Genomic DNA, 9,111 nt, shown 5'->3' on the forward strand with positions numbered 1-9,111 from the left:
GGGAGAAATAGGGAGGTATTTATACAAGGCTGAGAGAAGGTGAGTCATGGCTCCAGAAGCAAAGGGAGCAATAAAGGGATGATAGTGACAGTGCATTGAGAGATTATAGGGAGATTAAGAGCTGTGAATGACCAAGGCTGAAGCCAGTGCTTTGTGACAAAATATGTGGGGGAGGGGTGAAGCAGAGGCAAAATGGAAAACAAGGGAAAAGGGTAGCAAAGGGGAAGAGGAGAGAAAAAGGTGATAAGAGAGTGGGAGCGAGAGAAAGAGAGACAATCAAGAAATAAGAGGTACAGAACTGAAAAAAATATATAAAAAGAAAAGATAAATGAAATAATATTATCTGAAGTTATTGAATTCAGTGTTGAGACTGGCGGGCTGTAACGTGCTTAATTGGAAGATGAGATGCTGTTCCTCCATTTGCGTTGAGCTTCACTGGAACATTGCAACAGGCCAAGGACAGACATGTGGGCATGGGAGCAGGATTGTGTGTTGAAGTGGCAAGTCACAGGAAGGTCCGGGACCTGATTGCGTACAGACCGAAGGTGCTCAACAAAGCAATCACCCAGTCGGCATTTTGTCTCTCCAATATAGAGGAGACCACATTGGGAGCAATGAATGCAATAGACCAAATTGAAAGAGGTACAAGTGAAACGCTGCTTAATCTGAAATGAGTGTCTGGGGCCTTGGATGGTGAGCATGGAAGAGGTAAAGGGGCAGGTGTTGCACCTTCTATGATTGCATGGGAAAGTGCCGTGTATGATGGGAAGGTGCCATGTGTGATGGGAGAAGTGTTAGGTGTGATGGGAAGGTGCTGTGTGTGATGGGAGAGGTGTTGGGTGTGATGGGAAGGTGCCGTGTGTAATGGGAGAGGTGTTAGGTGTAATGGAGGAGTGGACTAGGTTGTCCTGGAGGGAATGATCTCTGCGGAATGGAGACGGGGGAGGGAAGGGATGATGTGTTTTGTGGTGGCGTCGTGTTGGAGTTGGCAAAAATGGCGGAGGATTATTCTTTGCATGTGAAGGCTGGTACCGATCAGGCAGGAAAGAAATGGTCGTGTGAGGGAGCCTTGGTTGACGAGGGAGGTTGAATGTCTAGTAAAGAGGAAGAAGGAGGCTTACATAAGGTTGAGGAAACAAGGTTCAGACAGAGCAGTGGAGGGATACAGGATAGCCAGAAGGGACCTGAAGAAAGGGATTAGGAGAGCTAAGAGAGGGCATGAAAAATCCCTGGCGGATAGGATCAAGGATAACCCCAAGGCATTCTATGCGTATGTGAGAAACCTGAGAATGACGAGAACGAGGGTAGGTCCGATCAAGGACAGTGGTGGGAGACTGTGTATTGAGTCGGAAGAGATAGGAGAGGTCTTGAACAAGTACTTCTCTTCAGTATTTACGAACGAGAGGGACTGTATTGTTGAAGAGGAGAGTGTGAAACGGACTGATAAGCTAGAAGAGATATCTGTTAGGAAGGAAGATGTGTTGGACATTTTGAACAACTTGAGGATAGACAAGTCCCCCGGGCCTGACGGGATATATCCTAGGATTATGTGGGAAGCAAGAGAGGAAATTGCAGTACCGTTGGCAATGATCTTCTCGTCTTCACTGGCAACGGGGGTGGTACCAGGGGACTGGAGAGTAGCGAATGTTGTGCCCCTGTTCAAAAAAGGGAATAGGGATAACCCCGGGAATTACAGGCCAGTTAGTCTTACTTCTGTGGTAGGCAAAGTAATGGAAAGGGTACTGAGGGATAGGATTTACGAGTATCTGGAACGGCACTGCTTGATTAGGGACAGCCAGCACGGATTTGTGAAGGGTAGGTCTTGCCTTACAAGTCTTATTGAATTCTTCGAGGAGGTGACCAAGCATGTGGATGAGGGTAGAGCAGTGGATGTAGTGTACATGGATTTTAGTAAGGCATTTGATAAGGTTCCCCATGGTAGGCTTATGCGGAAAGTCAGGAGGCATGGGATAGAGGGAAATTTGGCCAATTGGATAGAAAACTGGCTAACCGGTCGAAGTCAGAGAGTGGTGGTAGATGGTAAATATTCAGCATGGAGTCCAGTTACAAGTGGAGTTCCGCAGGGATCAGTTCTGGGTCCTCTGCTGTTTGTAATTTTTATTAATGACTTAGATGAGGGAGTCGAAGGGTGGGTCAGTAAATTTGCAGATGATACAAAGATAGGTGGAGTTGTGGACAGTGAGGAGGGCTGTTGTCGGCTGCAGAGGGACTTAGATATGATGCAGAGCTGGGCTGAGGAGTGGCAGATGGAGTTCAACCCTGCCAAGTGTGAAGTTGTCCATTTTGGAAGAACAAATAAGAATGCGGAATACAGGGTTAATGGTAGGGTTCTTGGTCAGGTGGAGGAACAGAGGGATCTTGGGGTCTATGTACATAGATCTTTGAAGGTTGCCACTCAGGTGGATAGAGTTTGTAAGAAGGCCTATGGAGTATTATCGTTCATTAGCAGAGGGATTGAATTCAAGAGTCGTGAGGTGATGTTGCAGCTGTACAGGACTTTGGTTAGGCCACATTTGGAGTACTGTGTGCAGTTCTGGTCGCCTCACTTTAGGAAAGATGTGGAAGCTTTGGAGAGGGTGCAGAGAAGATTTACCAGGATGTTGCCTGGAATGGAGAGTAGGTCATACGAGGATAGGTTGAGAGTTCTCGGCCTTTTCTCGTTGGAACGGCGAAGGATGAGGGGTGACTTGATAGAGGTTTATAAGATGATCAGAGGAATAGATAGAGTAGACAGTCAGAAACTTTTTCCCCGGGTACAACAGAGTGTTACAAGGGGACATAAATTTAAGGTGAAGGGTGGAAGGTATAGGGGAGATGTCAGGGGTGGGTTCTTCACCCAGAGAGTGGTGGGGGCATGGAATGCGCTGCCCGTGGGAGTGGTAGAGTCAGATTCATTGGCGACCTTTAAGCGGCATTTGGATAGGTACATGGATGGGTGCTTAATCTAGGATAGAAGTTCGGCACAACATCGTGGGCCGAAGGGCCTGTTCTGTGCTGTATTGTTCTATGTTCTATGTTCTATGTTCTATGGTGGGGTGAAAGGTGAGAACAAGAGGGACACTTTCCTTGTTCTGGGAGGGGAGGGAGGGGGTGAGGGTCATGGCGCGGGAGATGGACCACACGCTGTTGAAAGCCTTGTCAACAACTGTAGGTGGGAAGCCACGGTTGGAGAAGAAGGAGCACATATTAAGAGCACCACTTTGGAAAGTGGCCTAATTGGAACAAATGTGGCGGAGGCAAGGGAGCTGAGAGAAAGGAATTGAGTCCTATTACAAGGGGGCATAGCTTTAAATTAAGGGGTGGTAGGTATAGGACAGATGTTAGGGGTAGATTCTTTACTCAGCGAGTCGTAAGTTCATGGAATGCCCTGCCAGTAGCAGTAGTGGACTCTCCCTCTTTATGGGCATTTAAACGGGCATTGGATAGGCATATGGAGGATAGTGGGCTAGTGTAAGTTAGGTGGGCTTGGATCGGTGCAACATCGAGGACCAAAGGGCCTGTACTGCGCTGTATTCTTCTATGTCCTATGTCCTTACAGGACATAGTCCAGATAGCTGTGGGAGTCAGTGGGCTTGTAATGGATATTAGTGGATAGATTATTGCCAGAAATGGAGACAGAAAGGTCAAGGGAAGGAAGGTAAGTATCGGAGATGGACCAGGTGAAGGTGTTGGAGGGCTGGAAACTGGAAGCGAAGTTTATGAATTTTTCCAGGTCAGCACGAGAGCATGAAGCTGCACTGAAATAGTCATCAATGTACGATAAAGCAGTCATGGGATGGGACCTGAGTAGGCCTGGAACAAGAAATGTTCCACATATGCCATGAAAAGGCAGGCATAGCTAAGACCCATGCAGGTACCCATTGCTACACCTTTGATTTGGAGAAAATGGGATGAGTTGAAAGAGAAGTTGCTGAGAGAGAGAACAAGTTCAGCCAGGTGGAGGAGAGTGGTGGTGGATGGAGATTGTTCGGGCCTCTTTCCGAGAAAGAAGCGAAGAGCTTTCAAGCCATCTTGGTGTGGGATGGAGGTGTAAAAAGATTGCACATCCATGGTGAAACTGTCTATTGTTAGAACTCTTGCTGATTTTTTTCATTTTTAAAATTCTTTTATCAATTTTGATTTCGAGCTGAAGCTGCCTTGTGAACGCTGTGAAACAGCCTGTGGTAAAAGGAAAAGAAGATCAAACAAGCTTTTGTTTATTTGTGACCATAGGCCTGGGAGTTAATCACAGTTGTATTTAAACACATAGCTGAAGTTGGTTATTAATACGATCAGTCCCCACACCAGGTCCTCGCTCCCAGCCCTGCCGTATTTTCACCATCCCTCCAGAACTACCCCTCTCTGAGGATGAAAGATCAGTCCTCGGCAGAGGCCTCACCTTCATTCCCCTACGCTCTCGGATTAACGAGTTCAACACGCGGCGAGACATCGAACAATTCTTCCGCTGCCTTCGCCTCCGCGCCTACTTCTTCAACCAGGATTCTTGCCCACCCTCTGACGACCCCTTCTCCCGCCTCCAACACATCTTATCCACCTGGACACTCCGTGCTGGCCTCTTACCTGCCCTCGATCTCTTCATAGCCAACTGCCGCCGCGACATTAACCGCCTCAACCTGTCCACCCCTCTCGCCCACTCCAACCTCTCACCCTCGGAATGTGCAGCCCTCCACTCCCTCCGTTCCATCCCCAACCTCACAATCAAACTGGCAGACATGGGAGGCGTGGTAGTAGTTTGGCGCACCAAACTTTACACCGCTGAGGCTAAATGCCAGCTCACGGACACCTCCTCCTACTGCCCCCTTGACCATGACACCACCTCCCACCACCAAACCATCATCTCCCAGACCATCCATAACCTCATCACCTCAGGGGATCTCCCATCCACCGCCTCCAACCTCATAGTCCCACAACCCCGCACCGCCCGTTTCTACCTCCTGCCCAAAATCCACAAACCTGACTGCCCCGGCCGACCCATCGTCTCAGCCTGCTCCTGCCCCACCGAACTCATCTCTGCATACCTCGACATGGTCCTGTCCCCCTTAGTCCAAGAACTCCCCACCTACGTTCGGGACACCACCCACACCCTCCACCTCCTCCATGATTTTCGCTTCCCCTGTCCCCAACACCTTATCTTCACCATGGGCATCCAGTCCCTGTACACCTCCATCCCCCATCACGAAGGACTCAAAGCCCTCCGCTTCTTCCTTTCCCGCCATACCAACCAGTACCCTTCCACTAACACCCTCCTTTGACTGACTGAACTGGTCCTCACTCTAAACAACTTCTCTTTCCAATCCTCCCACTTCCTCCAAACCAAAGGTGTAGCCATGGGCACCCACATGGGCCCCAGCTATGCCTGCCTCTTCGTCGGATACGTGGAACAGTCCATCTTCTGCAGCTACACTGGCACCCCCCCCCCACCTTTTCCTCCACTACATCGATGACTGTATCAGCGCTGCCTCGTGCTCCCACGAGGAGATTGAACAGTTCATCCACTTTACTAACACCTTCCACCCCAACCTCAAATTTACCTGGATCATCTCAGACTCCTCCCTCCCCTTCCTAGACCTCTCCATTTCTATCTCGGGGGACTGAATCAACACGGACATTTACTATAAACCAACCGACTCCCACAGCTACCTAGACTACACCTCCTTCCACCATGCCCCCTGTAAAAACGCCATCCCATATTCCCAATTCCTTCGTCTCCACCGCATCTGCTCCCAGGAGGATCAGTTCCAATACCAAACAACCCAGATGGCCTCCTTCTTCAAAGACCGCAATTTCCCCCCAGACATGGTTGACGATGCTCTCCACCGCATCTCCCCCACATCCCGCTCCTCCGCCCTTGAACCCCGCCCCTCCAATCGCCACCAGGACAGAACCCCACTGGTCCTCACCTACCACCCCACCAACCTCCATATACATCGTATCATCCGTCGTCATTTCCGCCACCTCCAAACGGACCCCACCACCAGAGACATATTTCCCTCCCTTCCCCTATCAGCGTTCCGAAAAGACCACTCTCTCCGTGACTCCCTCGTCAGGTCCACACCCCACACCAACCCACTTCCGGCACCTTCCCCTGCAACCGCAAGAAATGCAAAACTTGCGCCCACACCTCCCCCTTAATTCCCTCCAAGGCCCCAAGGGATCCTTCCACATCCGCCACAAATTCACCTGCACCTCCACACACATCATTTACTGCATCCGCTGCACCCGATGTGGCCTCCTCTACATTGGGGAGACAGGCCGCCTACTTGCGGAACGTTTCAGAGAACACCTCTGGGACACCTGGACCAACCAACCCACCATCCCGTGGCTCAACACTTCAACTCCCCGTCCCACTCCATCAAGGACATGCAGGTCCTTGGACTCCTCCATCGCCAGACCATAGCAACACGATCTTCCGCCTAGGAACCCTCCAACAACAAGGGATGAACTCAGATTTCTCCAGCTTCCTCATTTCCCCTCCCCCCACCTTGTCTCAGCCCCAACCCTCGAACTCAGCACCACCTTCCTAACCTGCAATCTTCTTCCTGACCTCTCCGCCCCCACCCCCACTCCGGCCTATCAACCTCACCCTAACCTCCTTCCACCTATTGCATTTCCAACGCCCCTCCCCCAAGTCCCTCCTCCCTACCTTTTGTCTTAACCTGGCACACTTTCCTCATTCCTGAAGAAGGGCTCATGCCCGAAACGTCGATTCTCCTGCTCCTTGTTTGCTGCCTGACCTGCTGCGCTTTTCCAGCAACACATTTTCAGCTACTAATACAATCAGTGCCTGGGAGGTGATTCTGGCAGGTCTGGAAAAGATCTTATGTTCAAATAGTTGAATTGAATTAAATTTATTGTCACGTGAACCGAGGCACAGTGAAAAGCTTTGTCTTACGAGCAATACAGGCAGATCATATTGTTAAGGAGCATAGATGAGTAAATAATAGGTAAACAAAATAAAAACACAGGTACAGGCGAATGTTAAGAGTTTGTGAGTCCATTCAGTATTCTAACAACAGTAGGGGAGAAACTGTTTCAATACCAGCTGGTGCATGTGTTCAGTCTTCTGTACCTTCTCCCCGATGGTAGAGGTTGTAGAAAAACATTGCCAGGGTGGGATGGATCTTTGAGAATGCTGGCGGCCTTGACAGCTGGCCTGGGAGATGGATTTTATAGATGGGAGGTTGGCCTTTGTGATTGTCCGGGCCGAGTTCACCCCATCTCTGTAATCATCTCTGATCTTGAATGGTACACTTGTCATACCAGATGGCAGATGTTAAATGGTAATTGAAGCCTTGGGAAAAGATAGTCAGTCCACCGGAGATGAACCAGAGTTGGAGTTGTTTTTGAATTGTGTTTTTTGAAAGAGATGATCTTTGTTAGTATGAAGCAGCATGATGAATTGAAAGCTACTTGCCTAATTTCCCAGACCAGCTTTTGAAAGCCCAGAGAGTAGAAAGCTGAGTTAGATGTATTCCTACCTTTGCCTAAATGAACTGGGAAGGTGACCCCAATTGGTTGCTCCTGAAAAGGACTCCACATCTACACCTGTCAAACAATTTCCGTGGAGTGGTGGGGGCTGAGGAGTGTTTCTTTTGAGATTTATAAAATCAAGGGGGCATAGCTTTAAATTAAGGGGGGGTAGATATAGGACTGATGTTAGGGGTAGGTTCTTCACTCAGCGAGTCGTAAGTTCATGGAATGCCCTGCCAGTAGCAGTAGTGGACTCTCCCTCTTTATGGGTATTTAAGCGGGCATTGGATAGGTATATGGAGGATAGTGGGTTAGTGTAGGTTAGGTGGGCTTTGATCGGCGCAACATCGAGGGCCGAAGGGCCTGTACTGCGCTGTATTCTTCTATGTTCTATGTTCTATGTTCTATGAGGGGCAAGGAATATAAGTATTCTGCAGAGAGAGGCATTTGCTGCACCAATAAAGGCAAATGCAAAGATGCCAAATTTCAGATGAACTAAACAACTGATATTAGAGGAAAACAGTATACTGATTAGTTGCGTCATGACCTGCTGACAGAGAGCTGAACCAAATCAGCCTTTCTACCTCTGTATTTACAACACAGTAAATTAAATCATCGGAGACACCCAATAGTCACGACAATGGGTCCTAACAAGACTTTTCAACAATCAATCCAAGACTTTATGAACAATTAATTCCAGACACTGTTTTTGTATCTCAAAGAAGAAATTTAACTACTTAGCAAATACACAGTAACTTCAGCACAGAAAAACAATTAAACAACAAGGTAATCTGATAAAAAACTGAAAGAACTATGGATGCTGTAAATTAGAAACAAAAACAGAAGTTGCTGGAAAAGCTCAGCACTTAACATTGATTTCTCTTTACAGATGCTGCCAGACCTACTCAGTAAAAACAATGACTGCAGATGCTGGAAACCAGAGTCTAAATTAGAATGGTGCTGGAAGAGCACACCAGTTCAGGCAGCATCTGAGGAGCAGTAAAATCGACGTTTTGGGCAAAAACCCTTCATCAAGAATACAGGCAGAGAGCCTGAAGGGTGGAGAGATAAGTGAGAGGAGTAATGGGGTGGGGAGAAAGTAGCATAGAGTACAATAGGTGAGTGGGGGAAGGGATGAAGGTGATAGGTCGGGGGTGGGAGGGTGGAGTGAATAGGTGGAAAATAAGATAGGCAGGTAGGACAAGTCATAGGGACAGTGCTGAGCTGGAATTTTGGAACTAGGGTGAGGTGGGGGAAGGGGAAATGAGGAAACTGTTGAAGTCAACTTTGATGCCCTGGGGTTGAAGTGTTCCGAGGCGGAAGATGAGGCGTTCTTCTTCCAAGCGTCTGGTTGTGAGGGTGCAGTGGTGAAGGAGGCCCAGGACCTCCATGCCCTCGGGAGAGTGGGAGGGGGAGTTGAAATGTTGGGCCACAGGGTGGTGTGGTTGATTGGTGCGGGTGTCCTGGGGATGTTCCCTAAAGTACTCTGCTAGGAGGTGCCCAGTCTACCCAATGTAGAGGAGACCGCATCGGGAGCAACGGGGATCTACTTAGCTTTTCCAGCAACTTCTCTTTTCGTGAAGGTAATTTGATTAATGTGTATGCTTTAAACCCAAAACA

Source organism: Chiloscyllium punctatum, chromosome 10, assembly GCF_047496795.1.
Source record: "Chiloscyllium punctatum isolate Juve2018m chromosome 10, sChiPun1.3, whole genome shotgun sequence".
NCBI lineage: Eukaryota > Metazoa > Chordata > Chondrichthyes > Orectolobiformes > Hemiscylliidae > Chiloscyllium > Chiloscyllium punctatum.